Genomic DNA, 24277 nt, shown 5'->3' with positions numbered 1-24277 from the left:
AAGCTTTCTGAAGGCAGGGTGCCAAGAGGAAGGAGTCAGGTTCATTTTGGTTGTGCTGAGCAATAGGACGAGAGGCAATGGGCAGAAACTGTAACACAGGAAGTTCCACCTGAACATATGTGAAAGCTTTACTGTGAGGGTTAACCTGCTCTGGAACAAGCTGCCCAGACATTGTGGAGTCTTCCTCACTGGAGATACTCAAAAGCCATCTGGACACACTCCAGAGTAGTGTGCTCTAGGGGGCCCTGCGGGAGTGAAAAGCTTGGACTACATGACCTCCAGAGGTTCCTTCCAACCTTACCCATTGTGTGAATCTGTGTGAAAGGCATGTAGCAAAAGTTCCTCTACCCCAGTGAAAAGACACAGTAAACTGGGCCAAGTGTTAAGGGCTTACTATACAAGTTTTTATCATTCTACATTGTTACTTTCAAAATCACCAGTTCTAAATTCTATCTTCTATTAACCATTCTTCTTTACTAAATTGGGTTTTTTTGAGTGTCACAGCTCTAAGTTTTTACATTCTGATCACACTATGAAATTGATTTTGTCTCTAAGTTATTGCAATCTTCAACAGATCCACCAAATAATTTTGATTCTTCTTTCTTAAAATCCCAACAAATGTTTCCATAGACTTTTATATGTTCCTTTTAAACAGAGGTGATTCTGTTTAGCAAGAACAAATGAAGTTTTGTTCACAACATGTGTCAAGACATTCAAAACATAGTCTCATGTATTTCCCACTGGAGTGACTCCATTAATATTCCACCTTAATGGTCATGTGCATATTGATGCTCCTCTGGCCAGGATTAACAAGCCTTTCTTTCCACATGCCATTTGAAGCATGTTCCTGCCATGACCTATTTGTTAATGGGATGGGAGGGCTAGCTGCAAACTGAAGCACAAGACCATTCACCAGAGCCACTGTGGTCGTGGAGTAAGCCTGTGGTCTGTCTGCCAGCCAATTTCAGTCCTTGCTGACATCAAAAAGAGGACTCCTGTGGCCTGTTGGGTGCCAGAGGCTTACTGGAGAAAATGTCTCACCTTGTCATGCCTGTCAGACAAAGAAGTTCTTGTTTTGCTTTCTTTTAGGCTAAGCCCCAATGCTACATAGTGATGCTATTCTCAAATATAAAAGCTTGAACACATATGCTGAGCCACAGGGAGGACTGTGGTTAAAAGCTCCCATACTGTCATTAGCACAGGTGCTGCTAACCCCATGTAAAGCTCACAACAGCTCATAGGTGCTGACTTTAGTCATCACTAAAACATTTGTCTTAAGCCACCTGAGGAATGAAATAAAAAGGGTGAAAAGACCTACCAGAACAAAGATAGCACTCAGAGACAAATCCAGCATGTTCTGTAGTCTGAAGTAATGGTACTTTCAACTGGTGTTGATCTCTTACATAGAAGGGCTACATCTGAGATGGGAGGGACTAGACATCAGAGGGTTACCAGGTATACTAGTTCTTTACATTATTTTAATGTAACCCAATATGTACATTTGCACATTATACAAAAATCTGCTTTATTTATTAGATGTTTGATAATCTCTCCATGTTAACCATCATTAATTTTTTTCCTCTAGGTGAAGTAGATGAGATTTTGAAGAGGAAAGTTCCAGCAGCAGAAGATAGAGTTCTCTGAAGTAACAAACCCCCGTGGTTCCTGCTGCTGCCATAGAAACAGAAATGCCACTTATACTCCTCTCCCTGCTTTGTAATGAAATATTGCCACTTGAGGGGATTTAGAAGGTTGCATGCAAAGGCTTTGATCCTGCAGGGTGCTGAACATCCCTGGTGAGGTGCTGGAACCCTGGTTCCCAAGGTATTTACATATATCACATCTATTGATTTCAAGTCCAAAGAAAGCTTGAAGTAAAAAGTCTTCTGAGGATGTGAGCTTTTTAATTCTTGCTGAAAAGGCTGAGGGTTTAGGACTTAATTCATTTCCTCTTGCTACTGTCTGGGACTTCTGCTGTTTAAACAGTGATAGGTCTGGTCTCTTCATAAGTCTGCTTGGTGTTTATCTGAGGTTAGAACAGGTCACAGAAGGCAGCCACTAATGTGGCACAGACAGATGGCAATGCAGCCCTGCACACCTTGGTTTAACTTACTATTTTCATATGCTTATTTTAATGTTATCCAATCAGGTGGCTAAAGCATGATATGTTCCCTAATTACTGGTGAAGATACCAGAAACTATCCAGAGCAAGCGGCCAAATGACTGTCTACAACTTAAATAAAATTTGGGGATTTTTTAGATCCACAAAGGGATCTAATTTTTTACAGAGGAAGGAAACTAGGGTAATAATAATTAAAGTAACATTTACTCCTTAATAAATGCCTATTTTTATACTGGTGTTAGAGGTTAATAGCACTGTTATTTACTCCTCTGCCAGAAAGTACTGAGGGATATGAAATGTAGCAGCCAATAAAGCTGAGCCGTCAGATAAATAACATTCATATTACTCTCTGACAAATTCTTTTGCTACACGGGGATATAAATAACACTAAGAAAGCAGTTCCTACATTACAAGTTTACTGATGTGTAAAATGTAATTTTAAAAAGAGCCCAAAGCACCAGGAGTGTGACTTGCTGTAACATGATCTATAGGAAGAGATACGTGGCATATCTAACACCTGTAAGGAGATGAAGCTGGGGAAGTGAGACATCTTTGTGAAAGTGGGATGCAGCCCTGAAGTGGAAAAAATAGAAAGAGCAACTCTCATTCAGAGAAGCAATGATAGCTTTATGCTTTTTGAAGCCTTGAGCAAGGCTTCAAAATAATACTGGTTATGTTTCTGTTTCTGTGTCCACAGTTCTCAGAGGGATGGATTGGCCAGGAACTGCCTGGGTCTCATAGCAAAATTGCATTGCATTTATGTTCAGAAAACAGAGGGTGTGATGAGCTCCTGATGCAACACAGGAGATTTACCTCTGAGGGTTTTCCTTTCCATAAGCACCCAGGATGGACCAGGCTGCATCTTTTCAGCAGCAAACAGCCACAAAGAGGGACCCAAGAGCACCAAATTGCCTTACCTTAGGAAGATACTTTGTTGGTTTATGCCCTTGAAAGTGAAAATAAACACTTCTTTTTGTGTTGGATTTCGGAATGACTTAGTAAGAAGAGAGATACAGGCAGGTATGTAGGTAGCCAGATAGATAGATAGATAAATAGACAGATAGATAGGTAGGTAGATAGATAGATAAACAGGCAAACAGGAATGTGTTTCCTAAACTAAACATACTGGCACTAGAATAAAATACTGGCATTAGAAAAAATGCATGAGGAAAACGGCAGCATGCATGAAATGAATGTTGGGGACAAGAAATAAATGGGGAAATGTTCGGTGTGGTCAATGCTCATGCAGACATGTTCCTTTGCACCATGTGGGATGGAAAAAGAAGGAATTGCTTCATCCAGGGGAACTGTACAATTTCTTTTAATTGCTCTGTCTCCAGTTTCTCTGCAGTCCACTTTGGAAGCCTTTCTTTGCGATGCTTTGGATATGAAACTCTGTTGCCTGAACTACTTAACATGCAGAACACTGAAATTCAGTGAAATCTTCATCTTCTTCTAATACAGACCATTAGAACTAAATTCATACCATTATGATGCAGAGGCCCTGAAGGCCATCCTGTGCACTCCTTTGCCTTCAGTCCCTGTCTGGGGAGAGCCAGAACTGGGCAGGAGGCTGGAGACCCCCTCAGACCCACCTCTTCCCTGCTGCAGAGAGCTGAGCTGTTTGTCAATCCTATAGCTCCAGAGGAGCTCTGGGGGGGTGGCTGTGCACTCTGCTGGAAGGGCTATATAGGATGATCCTGTGGGTGACTATTTCTGGCAGGTATTATTTTGGAGCTTACTGAGTAATTGCATACACACAGTCTGAGGTGGGTATTTACAGCAACTCTTGTCCTGCAATTTGCCGTGTGCTGTATTTTTTGCTGTTTTGTGCCACCAGAGACAGTTTTTATATTGTGTTGCCTATCAATAAGTACAAAATATAAAATCTGCTGTTTCCTGAAAATCTGGTTTGGGAAATGTCAGTCTTGTCTAATGTTTGCTGCAATAAATGGTCCTCTCTGCTATCACCCACCAAAGACCCCAGCGACATCTGCTCAGTGCCTGCCTTTCGTAGGGAAGAGAGAGAGGTGAAAGAAGGACAGAGAGAAAAAAGAGGGGTGGACTGTCAGCTCAGCTATTATCTTACAGCTGAGCCTGGGTATTGCTGAGGTGGATGACTGTTTGTGAATAGTCCCTGATTTTTCTTTTTTTTATGAGAGATAATAAAATGTTAGTTTAGGATTACTGTCCATTATATTAATATTTCAAAACTTCTTCAAATGTTATGTTCGTATTTTAAGTTCTATGCGTCCGGAACAATTGTATATATATCCTTTTGCTGAACTCCAAATGAACATCCTCAGAGCATTAACAAGCACACAAAGAAATAAAAATAGGAAAGACATTTCTAAACTGCCAGAAATGTTTTGGTCCAGCTAAGAAAAATTGCAGCACAAAACAAAACAGGCAGAGTGTTTAATCTGTAGCAGGATAATGACAGGAATATGCAAGTGCACTGATATTTTGGACTAAATGCGTAAGTAATACATTTCAATCAAATCTTGACACCATGGGGTCATTTAGATGTGAGTGCAAATATGTCCCTTTGGACTTTTCCTTACTAAAGGCAAAAGCATTTTTGTAATTCAAACAATGTTATATTGTCTTCTTCCAATAAAATAAAGAACTTACTCAAATTAATACTAATTAAAGATATATGGGAAAGTATGTCTGCAGCAGAGTATTGAGACCTTTCTAATTTCTTTCAAAATGTGTTTCAAACTTGGTATCTGCCATAATTGAAAGGATAAATTTTGCCAACATTATGAACATATCCATTTGGAAAGTCAAAACAAGTATGATTTAGATCTGGTTTTTGTCATAGATAAATAGTTCTTTTTGTAGCGAGCCCTGGAGTACTTAGAGCAACCCAGCAAAGTCCAATGAAGTGTCAACTCAAGCCAGGAACATTATTATTTATTGTCAGTTAGGACCTTCATCGCTTACAGACATCACTGGAAATATTACTGGTGATTGATACTGATGGCAATGATGATTACTCTTGCAATAAGCTTAATTAAAATAATGAAGTACTGTTGCACAGAACTTGGTTGTTGCCCAGGCAGGATAATGTATAAGCAGCACAAGGAAGTCATCAGCTCAGAGTGCTTCATATTTCAAGTGTGACATTGCTAGGGAAGCAAAAAAGGCATTGTGTGCCATTTCTCCACTATTTCTGCTCCATCTCCTATGTGTATGCATATACAAATAATTGCTGGAATAGACACAGCAGAGATTGCCTTTCAGATATTAATCTTGACTCTCTCCCTTAATGAAGCGTAGATTGGTCATAGTGGGGGTATTGCTGCTTTTATAAGATGCTGCAAGTCTTTGAGAAATTCTTTTTTCCATTATTCTTCACAGAGCTCTTCTCTGACCATTTGGTTGTGGCAGTTTAATTGATCTTCACCTGCCACAGTGAGTAGCCCATGCAATCAAAGGTTATAAGGGACCTGGAGGGAGGAGAGCAATATCTGGCCTCTCTTGTTCTAGGTAGTAAATGCCAAAAAAACCCCCAAGCACTAAGGTGTAACATCATCTCATTATTCTGTTCTATTCTATTAGCTGTGTATTTAAGAGCCCAGAATATAGATGTAAACTCTGAACCATCCAGGCTAGCTGAGCTGATCTCAGGCCCAAGTCTCCCACAGTACAGGAAACAGCTATAAAGATCACAGGCAGCTCCAATTTCAGAGCAGGAAGATCTGCATTTATAAAGGATTTGCATTTATACGTCCCCCCATATTAAAGGCTTTTGGAATAAGTTTAATTAAGCTGGTATACTGTATAAACATTTAGGGGCAAGTTGATTATAAGGGGTTTTATATATTATTTGTATTTCTCTTTGGTGTGGCCTAAAAATTCAAAATTAAGCAGTGATCATTTAAAAATCATTTAAAGAGTAGCACATCTGTAATATTAGGTAAGACATGGATGCTCATTTAGGAGAATATTTCACAAGAGCTTAGGAAAAAGCCTTTTCCCAGCAGGTAAAATGCAACTGTGCAATCAAATTAGGAGCCAAGTGTAGAGTTACCACCACATTGTGCCATTGAGATGGTCTAATTTTGGATATTCTGTCTCTTGTCCTTCCCTATTTCTGGGTCAAAGATCGATGATGTTTAATGTTATTTTGCCTGGAAGCTTGTACCTTGTCCCTTTGCCTGTCCATAGCTTACAAAACATGCCAAGTATCTGTTTTTCTTCCTTGCCACTTTCCACTTACTTTAATTCACTGAGCACTTCGCTTCACACTCACACCAGTATTTTGAATATAACCTTTCTCTTGAATGAGAAAATACTGTAGAGCTAAGCAGTATCTTGTATAAATTACATACCCTGCAAGTGAAGAGACAGGTGATGTCCAGATGAAGCAGAAAGGGCACAGCTTAGGCACTTGTGTTACTCATACAGACCTGCAGACTCCTCCAGCACAGTTGAGGGTGCACCCTTACCATTCCAGTTGCTCCAGCCACCAGTACCGTTCCAGTACCACCAGTGTTCTCTTGATTTATGCCAATAAATTATTTTGCCTGAATCAATTATCCTTTCTCATTAGTTAAGCCTGTGTCCTGTCTCTGTTAAGAGGAAGGAAACCACTAAAGAGATATGCAATCAGCTCAATAGTGGTGGTTGTAAAACTAGTTTCACATAAGATGATATCAGGGTTTGAATTTTCTTGTGCATACCAAGAAGGTATATTTGCCTTTTCAATGAGATGTTTTGCCTGTTAAACATCCCATAAAATGCCAGTTGCAGAGTGGGAAACCATCTGAATCCTCTCTTACAGTCGTTACAGGCAATCACAGAGATTGAGGTCTAATATTTCTTAAAGAAGGAAGAAATAGTTTGACTGACACAGATGTGTTTGCTAAGTATCCTATTTTTGATAGAGGCCAACATTTTCAGAAGGTGCATTTGACCCAATTTTGCAGCATAATAAAACACTTGTGGCTTTATGTTTTTGTATACCACCAAGAAACTGAGAAAAGGTTGCCCCATTTAGGCCATTTGACAAACTTACAGAAAATGCATTCAACGATAGTTTCTAAAGAATTATATCATGAGTGGAACAGCAGAGAGAGACCAGAAGAGAAAGAGGATGGCGTGGGTGTGCTCTGAGAGAAGAGAATTACTCAGAGGACAGAGAGAGTTTGAGATAAGCAGGAATAAGAAATCTACTTGGTGACACTAAAGAAAATCAATTGAATCAACGAAAACTTGAAAGGTTTGAACTGATACGGGGAATAAGTGGAGAAAAAAACCCAAATCAATATAAAGCAATGCAGTGCTCAAGACTAGAAATCTGTGGGACACACAAAGCAACACAGAAATGGGTGCTCAATTTTAAGTGAATGGGCTTAAGTGTTCTATTGAAAAAGAAGAAAATAGGCAACATTTAAATGTATTTCTACAAAGGAAAGTGGTGCATGTTACAAAAACTAAGACTTCAAAGAGTTTCCACAGAGAAAGTAGTCCTTCCTTCAAAAAATTCAAACACAGAAAAACTGTAAATTTTCCTTTCAGACCCCAAATGTGTGTATGCAGACATGATATTCATAACCTGAATTCCTTTCTTTCAATGTTGATTCACCAGTTTTGTTTGTAACATAGTAAAGCAAGGAGTCTCAAAACGTGCCATCATTCCTCAGAGCGAGATCCTGGTGTAAGGTCAAATATGTGTACCAGTTAGGGAGTTAAGAAGAAAAATGAAAGCATTTCAACCTAGAAGGCACCTTTGCAGTGTTCTTGTTTAATTTTTCTTGAAGTGTAAATTTTCAGTTCTGCTGAAGGGTTTTTTGTGTGAAAAAGAAGACTCTTTAGCAGAAAACTTTGAGGACAACAACCACTTTTTCCTAGGTTTGTCATATTTTTGAAAGGATTAATTAAAATACCAGATTTTCTGTCCTAAGGTATTTTTTAACACCCAGATGCAGACCACTGACATTTCATGCACACAGGTCAGTAAGAACAATATCTTACTGTTAAAAACGAACAATCTGCTACGTCTCAAAACATAATTATAAATGAAAGAATGCGTGAGAACTATCTAATCATACCTGGTTCTAATCTCACTATAGCTGTTCTGCAATCACCTGTTAGCACCATCTGAAATAGGAAAAAGGGAAAAAAAAAAAGAAGAGAACAGGGACTAGTCCAGGGACTATTATAATGTCACAGTATAAATCTTGCCAGAATTCTTTTGTTTTTCTATCACAAAGATGACATAACAGATATTGGAGAGCTTGGAAATGGCTAGGAATGATAAGGAGTATGTAAATGCTTCTTATTTTGAGAGGATTTGCGTTAAGAAGACGAATTAAACAGCTTATAACAAGATACAGCATCATGTCTAGTGTAAAGATAGACCATGCACTTTTGGTTACCCTCTATCCTAATTGAAAAATGAAAGGCAGTCAATATAATTAAAGGGCAACTTGACTTTTTAGTTCAATTTTTTTTAACGGTGCCTAGCCAGTGTGACACAGACCCTTCTTTTAACCAGGTACTTAATGTGACTGAAAAAGGACAGACCGTTTAGCTAGAAGGGCTGGCATCATCCTAAATTAAATTTTAAAAAGATTTTTTTTCCTAGCATGCAAATAAACCCTCATGCCCCAGGACAAAAGCCAGCCACAAGACGACAGAGGGCTAACGAGCAGCTTCCCTAACAGAGCAGTTATTCCAGAAGGCCCCAGCTCAGCAGTTCTTCGCTGCCTAGGAAGGCATGTTGAGTGGAAATGTTCAAAGGGGTAGAAAACAATTAGGTGTGCAACTCCCATCCAAAGCTGGGGGAGGAGGAGAGGCGAATGCCAGACTTCCACCAGGCTGTTGAAAATCTTCCCATGCCTGAAGTTAAGCATGTGCTTAAATGCGTTGGACTTTCATGGCTGAGACAGGACCCTGGATTAGAGGACTCATGGAGTGGATCAAGCACGGGGAGCCCTATGCTGCTGTACAATAAAGCTGAAGTCTCCTTTCCTGTTGTTAATCTCTTTCCTGTCTGTTAGCCTCAAGGCACAGTGAAGAGTTAATTGATTTTCATCCAGGAAAAGAGGACTTCACTGAAAAGTGCAGTCATGGAATTTTTTTATTTTATTTTAAGCACCAGGCACACCTGCCAGGCCCCCAATTATTCCTCAGGAGGAGAAAGTCTACTGTTTTTCCTGTGAGGAAACCCTCTGATCCAAGCACTTGTTGGAGGTTTTTACCTCATCTATGCACTGCGTTAATCTGTATTTCCTTTTAAAACCTGGCTGCTGGTGGAGGTTTTGGGGTAGCCTGTCCTTTTGTATAGGTGTTTAGTGGTTAAGGTATTTAACCAGGGAAAGATAAAGCCAGGGCTAGTTTCCTCCTCAGCTGGGGGTGCTAAAAGTCCAAGGAAATGTACCCTGAAGCTCTGCTGGCTGTCCATCAATGAGAGAAGCTGGGATTTTGGGCCCCTTGGGCTGGGCATCCTTCCTGGGGACTAGCCCAGAAAAGGGGAGATTCCTCCACACAGTTCCTTTTAAAAAAAACATTTTGTGGGGGACCTGACCCTGCTGCTGAGTGCTGGGGCTCTGGAATTGCTCAGCTGCCTTAGGGAGTGGAGTTGGTGCAAACATCACACCGGGCCAGAGCTACCCTCAGAGATGCACTGCATTTCTGAGGAGATTTGGAATTTGATGATTAGGAAGCACCATGAGGAACCAGGAGCTGAAAGGCTGTGTTCCCACCATTTTGTGCAGCAGCATTAGATGTAAGGTTGAGCTCCTGCACAGCCTGTTGGAGCTGCATTGGGATGTTGCCTCACAGCAAAAGCTGGACTGTTTTGGGTAAAACTGAACTGCAAGATCTTCTTTGGGAGAGCACAGAATGCTCCAGTAACTCACAGAAACCTACCTGTGCTGGTCTGAAAACTCTTCAAGTTGCCCCCCAGCCCTGACACAGACAATGTGGACATGGGTCTTCAGTAGCAAAAATTTTCCTCTACTGATCCTCTCCTTTTGTATCTCTTTACATGTAGATGAAGTCTTAAATGTTCCAAATCAGTATAATTCTTACTAAGGTAGCTTGGTCTTTTTTAATACTTTTTTTTAAGTCATGTTGAGCCACTACTGCAGTACTCTGACAGAATAGTTTTTATAGCATTACATGGGGAAATGACGCTTGTGTTGCTGAGGCTTGAAATTACAACAACAACAAAAAAGCAAGACAGCAAAAAGTGAAAAATAATTGTGCCAAATTCAAAGTTGCATAGGAGGCTATAATGGCTTTACATTTTTTTAAATACCAGAACAGGTTCTGTTATGTGTCTTGTACCCACTAATGGATTTTAACTTTATTACTATTCAGTTTTATTGGAACTAATCAGAAGACTGTAGGAATGAAAGGACTCCCACATTACTGAAACAGTTAATTTTTTTAAAGCCAGGCTACTGAAGAGCAAGTTAAAAGGGAGGAGCAGATCAAATCCATGTGTGGGTCATTTAAGAGCTCAGTCTCATTTTTGAAATATAGATTATCAAGGATAACATGAATTCAGCATTTCTATGTAATGTTTCATTCATTGATCTCTTAGGCCAGCAGCACTTGGCTGTAAAGAGATATGTAAAAATGAGTTTTAAAACTTTACCCTCTTATAATATTTTATAACCTGTCAAAAGAATCAGTTAGAGGCTTTGCCTTCTCTCAAGTTCTGATATCATGGCAGCAGATCTTCAGCAGAAATGTGTTTTTTCATACAACTAAATGGTAGTTGCCATGAAAGCACATGGCGAGTCATGACTCTGAAGAAATTCCTGGGTGAACAGTAGCAAAGGTGAAACAAATGGCTAACACCTGCCAAAACCTGCATGGAGAGTGCTGATGTCATCAGCAGTGCCATCACTTCACAGGCAAAGCCTCCGCTCAGGTCTTGACAGGTAAGGGCAGGAGGCTATGACCTTCAAATAGTCTATTTTAAGATGCATTTTCTGTGTGGCCTTTATAAGTCTCACTGAAGCCTGGGCAGGACCCAGCCTTTTACTCATCAGGTCCTTATTTATGTTTATTTATAAGCTTTTCTATGGACGTCATCTTGTTACTGTGTGAGTGCATTATGTATATTAATGGCCTTGTCCTCAAGCTTTGCTAGGAGTGATGAAAGAGCAATCCCTTGCTCTGACAACAGGGAACAGGGATGCAAGGAGGGGCGAGGTGATGGGCCAAGGTCACACACAGTGTCTCTTGTCCCCCAGCCTCAGCTTTAACTGCTGCTCTCATTTTTGGATAAGTTGTAGCTATTTACTTCGGTGGGACCTGAAGTTTTCACGACTCTCTCAGGGTTAAGTCTAAAATGTTACTGGCATATCAGTAATGGGATAGACTGACAGGTACACATGTCCACAAACTTCAGGACTGAAGCTTCATGAGCTGTTTCACAGATCTCCCCAGAGCACTGCTTGGAACTTTCTGTGAGCAATATTGAGAAAATGTCATCCAATAGACAAAAAGCCAGAGGATGAATTTCTGGCTTTGCACCATAGGCTGAGCACTGTAGGCTCAGCATGGGAGTATTGGCAATGTATTTAATTTTTTTGCGGGGTACTGTAAAACAGACATCCCGATGCTAGAGGCTTCCTCACGAAGTTTTGAACAAAACACTTAGATCAAAAGAGGTTGTTCAGATATTTGTATCCTCCATGAAAAAATTGACTTTTCAAGGTGTGGTTACCCTAGGAATTCAATGATGAAACCATCCTCTGAAGCACTGGGAATACCCAGTCAGCAACACGAAGATGCTTAATACAGTTAAGTGTAGTATTTTCCTGTATGTCAAGGCCACTGTTTTGGACAAAACTGCACGTGGAAGTAGTTAACCCACATGACAGTAAAATACTAGCCATCTATATTATGTTGACATTTAATTATCAGTCAAGAAAGATCAGAAAACACAAAGCAAATCACTGGTAGGTTGAAAAGAAAAGCATATTGCTCTCATCTCTTACAAGACTACTATGCTGTAGAATCAGAACTGAGAGCCCATGCTGACTGGCAACTGATTCAAAGTTTCTGGACACACAGCAGCTGAAATTGAAAGTAAAGCGAATGAAGGTGATGTGTTTCGCCTCAGGAAGCATGGAATTAAATTGTCTGCTGGTAGGAGGTGAGAGGAGAAAAAACTGGAAATGGAGCAGTCCCTTGTTTTGTAACAGCAACCCACAGGAAAGTGGTAGGGGGAAGGAAAGGGGGATGAAACCACAGCAAGATTTCCCTTCAGTGTACCTAGCAGGAGATTAACAGAGAATATGCTTAATTATTGCTTCCTGCCCACCTGCCTTGTTCTTTCAAGAACCAGAGCGCACTCAAACAACATTCACTCCCTTGGCAAATGCACTCCTAATGGACTTGGTTACAAATTAACCAAGTCAGTTGCTTCTTTTACCTAGAAGGATTTGCAGTTAATTCTGTCCACCTTTTTTTTCAGACCGGCTGGTGAACTTTCAATTTCCAAGGATCAGAACCTGAATGTCATGCTGGGATAAATCAGCATAACTTCTGTTCAAGGCAGTGATATTGCTTGTATTTACACCAGTCAGTCATCCATCAGTTCTGGATGATCAAATTCGCTGCCCTATTTACTGCCTTCGGTAATTCTGTGTTATCCTAGTCAGTGCTAGATTTATTTTGTTAATAATTCATGGGTTGCCTTCAACTTATGACTCTCTGTGCTACACAAATGATATGGAGTAATTAAAATACCTTTAAAGCACCTTGAGTGCTGTTGGCAGGAACAACAGCAAGTATTTAAAAGAATGTTTAATATCGTGCACTGCCGGCATGCATGCTGGGAAACAAGCTCACATCCCAGACCCTACCCTGGGCCAATCACAGGAGAATGGCTTAATTGGTTAATCATATAAATTACAGTCACTTAATCATTTTAATCACCATCAGCCAATTAGCTCGGAGTTATGGGCTCTGAGGTAACAGTTATGCAAATGTTTGCTCCACTGCAAGCTATTAACAGCCATATTTTCTATATCAAGCTGACAGTGACTGATGCGAAAAGGGAAGTGAAGAAAGTGAGCATTTGTTTAGTATAAACTTCTTCTGATTAGAATGAAGCACATTATTGGAATGGACTGAAAATGCAGCAGTTGTCTTTTTTCATCACAGAAAAACCCTTCCATTGGTTATGCTGAAGTGCGCATGCTGAGGTGCTCTCCGAGGTGTTTTTGCAGAACACTACCATGATTGCCCCCGTGTTCCACCATCACTGTCACTTTTAATGAACCACTTCAATAGCAGGATCAGCAAAAATCTCACTGGAAGTCTGCAACAGTGAGTGAGGGCTAGTTGTTTCTTGCTTATCAATGGTGGATAATTTTCCAGAACAGAGGTGTTACTGCATAACATGGTCTCCCCTGCTCTGTCTCTGCCAAAATCATCCCAGTTTTACACCCATGAAAGTAGTGGCATCCTGCTGGCTTAAGTGGAGGTAGTTGCTACTCAGAGTGAGGATCAGAATTTATCCCAGCTCTTTCCTAAAGGTGAAAAAGTGCAGATAAGATTTTTCACTATTTTATTGCTCATTTGCATTGTTCGGGTGAAATGGGGCAGCATGATAAAAACCCAGACACAGGAAATGCAGAGCAGCAGAAGTATCTCTGACAGTGCACTGGGGCTGGAATATACAAGACTTCTGTGTGATCAGATGTCTATTGGCACAGGTTCTGTTGAGGAAATATATTATTCTGACCCATTGCCAACTTGGTCTCCCTTGATAGTCATGCAGAAGATTCCTATAGTAAAACTGATATAGGGGGGGAAGTTGGAGAGGAGTGAGATATTTGTTAGCATTACTATTTTATTTTTTATATTTATCAGCCAAAAGTACACTTAGAAGTCTAGCAGATAAAGAGGGTGCAGCTGACACGATTCTCTGCAGCATTCAGAAGCTTGTCACTGAAAGAGTGGCATGTACCTCAGAGAAACACTTAGGAGTTGCAAAGACTCTAACACACATAGAAAATGCTCTTGTTGTATTTGGTGTGAGAAGCCACAAGTCGTCCATTTTCAAAATGTCTCACTACCATCAAGAAGCTGACCTACAAGATATGGAGGAAGGCTTCCATGAAACTCTACCATATTTTGATTTTTGTGTTTGATTTTTGTGTGTGTTGTTGTTTTAAGACATTTGGGGTTGCAAAGTTCCATATTTGAAGCACTTAGAGGTGTAGCTACACAGACACACATATCATTGCCACCAAGGTGATGTATTATGGCTTAAATTAAACGTGCCTGCTAAGGACATTAGTAGAAAGTATGCTATGGTTATTTGAAGCCATTTAGCCTGTTGTACTCTAGAATATTCAATTAACAAATTATTACAACATCTATTAAAAATTTATTAGTCCTTTATCGGTTACTCACAGATAGGACCGTAATGTAAAGCATGATCATTTTGGCTATTTAGATTAACAGTCAGTTTGGGGAGATGGTGCATGAGTTATGAGTCCCGTATTTCAAGACAGAGGGGCTGATCTTGTCAGCTAGAACAAAAAACCAAAACCCACACTATATTCAGAATCACACAATATTCTGGGTTCGAAGGGACCCACACGAATCATCAAGTCCAGCCCTTAAGTGAATGGCCCATACAGGGATCAAACCTGCGTGAACCTGTGACCTAGGCATTATTAGCAACATGTTCTAATCAACTGAGCTAATTTCATGGTCAAATATTAATCAACAAAGAAACAGCTAGGAGCTGAAAAGACTGTTCTCCAAGTGTTTCCTCTTTGGTGCAGAGGAGGAGGAAATAGTGTTCCTGAGTTTCAGCTCAGGCTCAGTGACACTACGAGTAAATGAGCTATGTAGTTACTCTAAGAATCCAGTGAACCAAGTGCTACAAATAGGTTGCTACTAATGAAATGCAAAAATACCTGGCAAAGTTGGGGGGAAAATTGCTGCTACAACTGCAGATGGGTGTGTACATGAAAAGTGACTCTTGATGTCAACCAGTAAAATCTATAGTAAAGGCAGCCAAGCTGAATGGCAACCACCCAGAGGGCAATCCATTTCATAATAGGTCTGTGAGCTAGGAAAATATTTGCATACAAATTTTATGGGGGAAATTGAAATTGAGATTAAAGCCTTAATCTTATAAAAAGACGAGACCAACCAGGGTACTACAGTACCTACAGAGACAGGATCTGTCTGTGGCACACCACGTAAGCACAGTGCTGCGCCGGCATGGACAGCATGGCCCCAAACAGCTCGGTGATAAACCCAGATCTAAGGATCAAACCTCATGAAGAAGACCAGGCTAGGAATGACACATCCTCTCCCTGTAACGGAATGAAACGCCTCATTTCACAGTTCCAATGCCCCAGTACTATTTAATCTTTCAACGACCTTGTTTGAGAGAAATCCTGAAAAATACTGAAGTAATACTTTTAAATTTCTGCCTTTAAGCAATATCTTACCTTTCTGTAGCACCAAGGAAGCTCCTGTTGAGTAGCAGTATCTTTCAGCTGTGTTGACAGGATCCCCTGGCCTTTGCCATGCCCTCAGCAGAGATACTTATGCCTGGTAAGCACTGCTTGCTCTGTCAAGGTCGTTCCACAGCTTCAGAGACATGCTCTGCCTGAAATAAATTAATAACAAAGCACACCTATCAATATTTATTACAATTACTCAGGCAGAATGTAAAACATAGGCTTTATCCATCAGTAGAGTGCAGTCAGACCATTGCTATGACCCCAAGACTAAGCCCCCAAAACCTTCAACCCTTGTAAATGGTGTCATGTCCCGTCAGAAGCAAGTGTTGGAGCTGCTCATCTGGTTCTGCAAGGAAGACCGAGCCAGGTAAAGAGTTCAAACAGGAGGAGATCCTCCTGCAGAGAACAGAGTTGCTAGGGCTCTAATTAGCCTTCCATTAAAACATTTCCCAATACCAAAGAGGAAGTGTGTTTGTCTAGGATATTCATTTACCCTATCAGGCTGAAATCTTCTAAAATCTTTATATGACCCACATGCCAGAAGATATCTTTATGATGGTGGTTGCACAAAACCATTGACTTCTCTAGCCTGATGCCATTCAGCTTTCAAAAATGAATACAGCTGTGATTTTGTATGTGTCCATGCACTTTTCAAAAGTCTGTAGGAGAAGAAAAACATTATTTCCTTGCTAGTTTGTTAAATGATCATCAATTGTCATATTTTGTATCTGCTACTGGAAAAAAAAAAAGGTTTTATGGATGTGTAAAAATACTTTAATGACAGGTTTTCTTCATTCCTTTACTAGAGCTACGGTTCTCCTATTCCTACATTCACTTCAGCCAAGCAGTCACAAGGAATGCCAGATCAGGCTTCCTGAAAATTAGCCTCAATTAAGCCAGGTGGCCTTTGATTGTTAACAATTGATTAGAAAAGCAAAAGACAGATTTACAGCAAATTAGTTGATACCTGAACTTTCTTCTTCTTTATTGGTAAAAGAGATCTCCTTTCTGCCTGTTGTTATTTTTGATATTCCATTAAGGTGTCTGCATTTATGTCACCATGTCTCAATAGAAAGGCTTTTTTATTCTATTGACAAATCTGTCACTTAAGGAAGAACATAATACTGCTGCTGGTTTTACTGATTAATGATAAGTTTGACCATATTACATACGATAATGATCTTAATGTATTGTCATTTAGGTACACGATGGTGCTTGGTGTTTGCTTGCAGGGAGGTCACACTGTACCACACTGTTTTTTTTGATTAGTGTGTTGAGGGTGAAGAGGTACATTGGTGCACAACCCCAGAGCAGGAACAATCTCCATTCAGGAGCAGTGCTGCGCAAATGCCTTTCTCTCGGACGTTTCTAACTTTACAAAGAACATGATGAATCTTTGACTCACCTTAAGCAATAGTGTGCCTAAGGTGTGGCCTGCATCCCAAACTCGATCAATATTTGTTTCAGGCATTGTAGTCCAGACAGGCAAGTTATCTAAGGTTGTGAATATCAGCAAACACAGGTAGATGTCTAGAGTTAAATTCAAGAAAGAGTGGCAGCCCCAGTGAAAGTTTAGGCACCTCAGGGAACAGCGTCTGAACAGGAGCTTTCTGGATATAGCTTTTGGCCTGAATTCCTGTTTGAGTTGAAGTTTGGGTGTTGGTACATCCACTAGCTGTACTACTGGTTACAGCTCAGCAGCAAGGTAGCTCTGGAAAATATCCCAACCACTTCTCATTTTAGAGGCCTTAAATATTTTTGGAAATCTGGCTCCATAATCAACCGCATAAAGAAGGATCTTAGAGCCCATCACCAAAGCGCAGGCAGTCGACACGAACAAGATTTTCTGTTGTTCTTCCTCCCCATCTCCTTGTCTCTGACATCTTCACTAGGCTGCTGAATGGCATCCAAACCTGAGAGATGAGTGCATGAAAGAAGGCTGGTCCTTGCATGGCCTGCAGTTTGAAATCAGATACCAAAATCAGGAAGGAAAACAGTCAAACCCTGTTCTTTGGTGAGAGTCAAGTACAAAAAGCCATGACCCTCCTTCAAGCACCGGTATAACCGGATGAGCCTTGTCTTGGGCTTGTCAAAGCATCAAGTGCACCCATTAGCTATTCCCCTTTTCTACAGGACATGTTTTCCCAACTGACAATGCAAAGTCAATGTATGACTGCAGATTTCTCGAAGGCACAGGGAACTGCAAACTCCGCTTTGACTGGCAGTGACTGCAGGTATGGATGTGAAAGATGTTTAAGGACCTTAGGGAAATTAAGACAAAATCACAGCTGTACTACTTAAGAAATGTAGCAATAGAAAGGACATGGTTAAATTAATAGGGGTGTTCTGTTGTTCAGATCTGGGAACATGGAATACAAGCCAGGTCTGGGCAGTGAATGTTAAAGCAGCAGTAAAATGGGCAACATTAAAAGTATAAAAGGACTATTATAAACTCCTGATTTAGCCTTCTTAATAAAAACTGAAAGCTTGCATTGCTTTCTGTAAGGGCTACTGAAAGTGTGACTGTGTTAGTACAGGTGGGGCCAGGGAGAGGGAAAGAAAGAGAAAACAGAGCATCAGGAGAAAGTGTGCTTTTATTGTCTGATTTTGGTTTTTATTAGCAAAGTTTGTAATGCAAAAAGGGTAGCTGGATTGCTCTACTTTACATAGTGAAGGAAAGCCTGAGGAGTCCGCAGAGAGAAAGAAGGAACTCATCTCTTTTAGCGTGCTCCATTTTTCATCTTTGAATTCAGAGATCTCAGGCCCCAGACAACATCTAAGGCAGAAGTTAAACTAAGGAGAGGACAGACTTTCTTCTTTTTGGTCTGGCCATAATGATGAGGTAATTTGATGTCTCTTAAAGCTTTTTGACTGTCCACTACTGTAAGCCAAATTACCTTGGACTGGTTATGGGCTAAAGAAAGCAAATTCTTAGTCCACAAGAAATATGTCTGATCCTCTGAAAGGTTCCCCATCTATGCTTCTGTTGATGGCACAAGAGCCTTCATCAGCTATTCTTCCTCATGGAAGTCCCTTAGCTATGTGCTGAACTAAGGTGCTGTGAACCTGGGGACACTGAGTGACCAAATGGGAACTTTTGGGATACTGTGAGTGGCTCTTGTCAGTGCCACTTTCACCAGAGACAGTAACCTGTTCCCCATGTGTGCTGGATTTCTAGCAGTGAGAAGCTCAAAGTGCTGAAGGCCTGACCCTACCCTGGACAGTGGCTAGAGACTTTATTATTAGCTTATGACTAAGAGAATTCTGTTCTATTTGCTTTTTTTCTCATACACCATATGTTGAATCCACTGATGAATTGTCCCCTGAAGAACTCTGCTTTTTTCCCATTGCTCTTTCTGCTTTGACTCTTTAGGATAGCTTCTAAAATAATAATGAACTAGAATTAAAATAGCTAAAAATTAAACAGATGTTGACCCTGATCTTTCAACTGTTCCTTTCAATTTTAGTTACTCTTGTTAAGACTTTTAATGAGGGACACAGACTATTTTTATTATCTTAACTAATTCCAGTAATTTTCTAATTTGTGTCATGCAACTGCTACTACTGATTAAAGCAGCTTTTTATTCTTAGAAAAAAGTAGGATAGATCTGTTTGTGACTGGCCAAGGCATTTGGTTTATTCTGGTGATCTCTGACAGAAACCAGGGTAAAATAGATCACTGAAAGACCATTTCCCACAGTTTTGAGTTAGCAATGGGTTTAGATTGACCTAAATCTTCAATAATGCAGGTGTGAATGAGGATCATTACGTATAATTAATTTTTCCTTCCTCAGTGAACGGTACAACATATTTGTCTGTATGAATGTCTGTATCTACAGGATAGGGCTTCATGAATAATTTGGCAGATCAGATTCAGAGAAATGGTGTGACTTGGTAAAGTGAAGAACAAGGTAGGAGGTATATTGAGCACCTGCCCTCCCTCACAGAGTGTTCAGCATCTTGCAGGATTAATCCCTTACTACGGGTTGTTATGATTCACATTTATAATGACTGGCTCACCCTAACAAGAAACAAGCTACGTTTCAAACTTTGATCCAAACGTAAATTGGCTGCTGGTCAATTGAACAGAAATTAGATCATCACTCACTAAGCCAAAGTCATCAACAATATGTTGATGTATTTCTCAATAGCAATTTCTCAAAATCATTCTGCAGCTGTAATCAGAGAAGGCAGCAGAGGTTTGTTTCTCTGCTGCCTTTTAGTTCTGTCCCTTTTGGGTCCAAGAGGAGACAGCTGTGGTCACGTTCTGGTGCACGATGAAAAGAATCAGGTGACAATTTGCAAAGTCTGGTTCCTGATGCTGCAATCCTTAACTTGAGCAGGGTGTCATGCCTCCTGTGCTCGGAGTAAAAGTCTGTTTTAGAGAACTAGACAAAAACACATTATCACCTGGAAGATAGACATGGACAAGGGTAGGAATTGCTGGAGAGTTAGACCCCCAGAGATTGTGAAAGAGTGGTAAGATGTTATAGGACAAAATGCCCTGATCAATCCTTGACTTTCAACAGAAGGAATTACAGACAGAAGGGGGGAATCGACATCAAGTGAGATACTAGTGCAGTAAATACAGTTAATTGTATGTCAGGAACACATTGTAAAAGGCAGGAAAAGCAGCTGTTTGATCCTGCATTCATGAGTAATACATGTCTTACAGGTCTGTGATTGTTTACTATGCATCATGTTCTCAGTATTTCCATTTTTATCTTATTCCAGATAGTTATAAATGGCTAATATTCCTACAAGTACAAAGATACAATGATGTACTTTCATCTCCTTCTGAGGAATTCATGTCATTTTAAGAATAAGAAAAATTCCTCTAACTAGATCATTTACTCCAAACCAAAAATATACCCACAACTGTAACAGACTACAAGAGTGTCAAGAGTGTCTCCCATTCCAAAGGGTGTCTGAAGATTCCTGTCAAAGATCAAAGCACTGTGCAAAGGGTTGTGTGCATGTGGGAATCTGTGTGCAGTTTATGCACTCTGCTGGATAAGAAATGCTGTGAGCATGGCTGCAAAAAAAAAAAAAATAGAGTCCCTTTCGACTGATTTGTACCACCACTGTCATCATTTAACCTTTATTTTGAACTGAAATATCAAGGATTATAGAAAGAAAAATAAATGGACAATTTTCCATAAAAGGCATTCATTTCCTGTGGTCTAGCAAAGGCTTGCACTTGAGAATGGGAAGATACTTTCAGAGCCATAAATGGTAACTGAAAACCCCAACCTGAATTTCACTGTTCCTCTGTCAACAGATAACTATGAAAACTGGTAAATATTTCTAGTAATAATCTTCAAAATTGATGATGGCTTAGTATTACTATTGGTTAGTTGATTAACTCACCTACTAGAGGTCCAAAGGTCCAACTCTGCTGATGACTCACAGAAGTGTCAGTGTGATGCCGTGTGATGCAGTTTGTTTTTCCATATGCTTTCCTGAAATCCCTAGGAAATTACTCTCACAAAAGCATATTAAAAGGTCTTTATTAATATAGCAGAGTTAATCAGAGTATAATCTAGGAAATGCCAGAAGTGCCACAACCAGTCGACTGTTATTCCTCTGAGGTGTCGCAGCCTCCACTAATAAAATATCACAACCAAAATTATAATAAAAAAGCAAACAGATTTTTTTTTGGGTCAGTCATGCTGTGCTCGCTTTGAAAATGACTGCATCGTAAGGTGAGATTTTAAAAGTTCCAAACAGAAGCAATTAAGTTGGTGAAAGAAAATATAGCTATTTGCAAATCTGCCTTCTCCTCCTTCACTCTCCAGCACAAGAGCACTCCTAAGGGACCAGTTAATTTCTGCATGAGTATGTACTGTTCTTTAGGTCACAGTACAGCAGACTGAGACACAGAAGTTCAAGCCAAAATTGTTTTGCAATTAAGAAAGTGTTGCAAGGTGAAGTTGTGAGGGGAAATAATAAAAAGGAGGTCTTTAGTATCATAATTTTTTTTTTCAGTGGGTCTGAAACATACGTTTTAAGCTAAGAGACATACTTGAGATATATAGTTTTGAATTAGGTCAGACTTAGATGTTTAAGAGAATTCATGAAAGAGGGGGAAAGCTATATACATTGCACATTGTGTAATGTTTTGGTTTAAGGGTCTCTAGTTATCAGTGAATGTCTGATGTAAATTGTTATTAGTGACATACATTAATAATAAAACCTGAGAAAACACCAATGTTTTTTAAGTAGCTCAGATTTTGAGCACTTTACAGCTAATGGAATCCCTGCCTTACAGCAAGGAATTACTCTCCAGCAGGCCAGTGAGATTTCTACACAAATTAAGACTTTTCCACTGTCATAGGGAACACTTTGGATTGAACTAGGGTCTCCTGAGTCTTAGCCCAACCTTCACAGCCCTAAGCAATTGTAGGTAAACCCCTTCACGCTAACTAAAAATAGGCTAAATACATTTTAAATGGCAAGCTTTTGAGAATTGTATTTTCTCAACAACCAGCCATGGAATACAGAACAAAGCAGAGCCCAAGTGTTAATTGCTCCCACCCCATAATTAAATGCAGACATACTGTACTCTGACTGTGATTCTTGAAAGCATGCCCACTTAGTTTTTTTCTGTGCAATAAAAAAGAACTCCATCAATATTTTGTTTGAGTAAATGCAGTTAGCAATAGCTGACGTGACAATAGGTTATTGGCATAGTTATGATCAGAAATGCCTTCATACATTAGCCACAAACTAAAAAAAAAAAGGCAGTAGTCAAGCCACTACAAATTATTCTGCTTATTAACATCCGGTATGCTCTAGAAAGCAGTGAATGCGCATGTGTTTATTTTGTTTTGGATCAGATTTAGTGCATGCCTGTCTGGATGAGCCCATGCACTTAGTTGGACAGATGCAAGCCTGTCTGGCCCAGAAGTTAAAACACGCACATCAGCACAGTACCAGGAGGAACCTCATGTGTGTTGCTTCTCTGCTGTTATGTCTTCATAGGTCTGGACCAAAGGCCAACCTCCGCACACCCGGACCTGCAGCTGAAGCCAGCGACACTCCTCCTCCACTCGTGTCCTGTGATCTGAGCTAGCACCAAAAGCTTTCTCAGTCAGGTGACTGAGCATGAGAGCCTTGTTATCCCTCTCCAAGTCTGACCTTCACTGTTGGCTTTATTTAGGAGCTAAATGAAAGTTGAATATTTATGATTTAGATGTGCCAAGATCGAGACTTTACTTTCCAATTAATTTCAAGTGGTTGGTTTAATAAACAAGAAATCCCTTCCAGAAATTGAATCAACGCGTTACATGCCTTCAGGGCTTGGACCCCCTAGGCTACCTTCTGCTTATGTTTTATTTGCATCCTGCACATTTGCTTTGTAGGTGAGTGTCTAGGTCTGCAAGGACAACCAAAGCTGAGATTTTGTATGATTACTTGTAGATGTTTAAGTCAAACATCAGATTTAATAGACTGCTGTTAAATATGGGCAATAATTTTCATTTCCTTTAGAGGGTGGGCAGCATTAGGGCATTACCCTCGTCACCACCTGTATGTTGGTAAGGTCCCCTCCTGTGGGTAGGAAGGCAGGGGTGTTGTTGCTCTCACTGGGGGGGGCACTCTGAGGAAGCCCTGGTCACATTCTTGCACTTTGGAAGTGCACTGAACCAAAATACAGATTACCTGAACCAAAATGCTCACAGTCCACCTCCTTCCCTCCCCCTTAGCACCACCTATCCTTTGGGCATTTACCATCTGTTTCCAGATTCCCATGCAGAAAGGGGTTAAAAGCATTGCTACACTTACAGCCTATGCTCAGTGGACTTCGTACCACAATGGTTTCTTCTGTGCCCCAGCAGTACTGGCTGGTAATTTGAAAGTTGCTTTATGGTCCCTGCAGAGTGAAATAAACTTGTAAGTGAGAGGTAAAGCCTTGTGCCTGAATAGTGCTATAAAGCTGTTTAACTCCAGCAAGTTATACAATCCCACATAACATCCCCTTGGGGGCTGAGTAAATTCTTGTGGGAGAGGAGGAGGAGGATCAAGATACTGTGAGGGAAATGCATGGTAGATGGTCTTCTGCCTGTGGTGTCAGGGCTTGTCCCTGTGACGCAGACCGTGCATCCATTGTTCCTCCTTCTGCAGGCCTCTTGGTTACACACCCCACTGGCAAAGCTGTTCTCTGAGATTGCAAAGAGGTCTTCTGACTTTCATTTGAACCTTCAGTGTCCGTCTAACTCTGATCTGATGACTTCCTGAGCAGGTATACCTGGGTTTTTTCCCGCCTTGGTACCCAAATATAATACAGCTAGTCAATTAATCAATGAACTTTTTCTTTCCATATCAGCACTGTACCCTACTGTCACATTTGCATTCTGTTTTACATATTTCCTTAGAAATAAGACACTAAGCCTGAGGAACCTGTGTGTGCTTTAGGGAGTCTCTGACACAATCCAAACATCTTCCTGGAAAAAAAAATAAATTGTTCCTTCCTAAATTTGTCCTGTGGTTTCAAACAAGAAATATAATTCTTTTGAAGATGTTAAATATGATGCCATTGTTAAAAGGCAGACGTGTGCTCAACCAAGAGGCAATAGCATCACTTTGAAGAGGTAAACCATCCCTGTAAACTACCTTAGAAATTTTTATTAATACCAGTAAATAATACTATTAGTTCTATATCCAAACTGTTTTAGGCCCATGGGAA

General features: G+C 40.3%; 1 long non-coding RNA gene across 1 annotated transcript in view; it reads right to left on the bottom strand.

The window, feature by feature from the left end:
- LOC109144458 overlaps nucleotides 1–23838 on the bottom strand; it is a 72954-nt gene extending 49116 nt beyond the window's left edge. Inside the window, exons 1-4 of the long non-coding RNA XR_002045251.3 lie at nucleotides 23377–23838; nucleotides 20962–22662; nucleotides 16997–17546; nucleotides 15577–15737 (exon numbers count right to left, since the gene is read on the bottom strand). This is a non-coding gene — a long non-coding RNA (uncharacterized LOC109144458). The remainder of the gene's footprint in view (nucleotides 1–15576; nucleotides 15738–16996; nucleotides 17547–20961; nucleotides 22663–23376) is intronic.
- Nucleotides 23839–24277: the final 439 nt, after the last annotated feature.

This window comes from Corvus cornix, chromosome 2 (genome assembly GCF_000738735.6).
Source record: "Corvus cornix cornix isolate S_Up_H32 chromosome 2, ASM73873v5, whole genome shotgun sequence".
Classification (NCBI taxonomy): domain Eukaryota; kingdom Metazoa; phylum Chordata; class Aves; order Passeriformes; family Corvidae; genus Corvus; species Corvus cornix.
The sequence above is the reverse complement of the archived record's forward strand: the minus strand, read 5'-3'. Positions and strand labels throughout refer to the sequence as shown.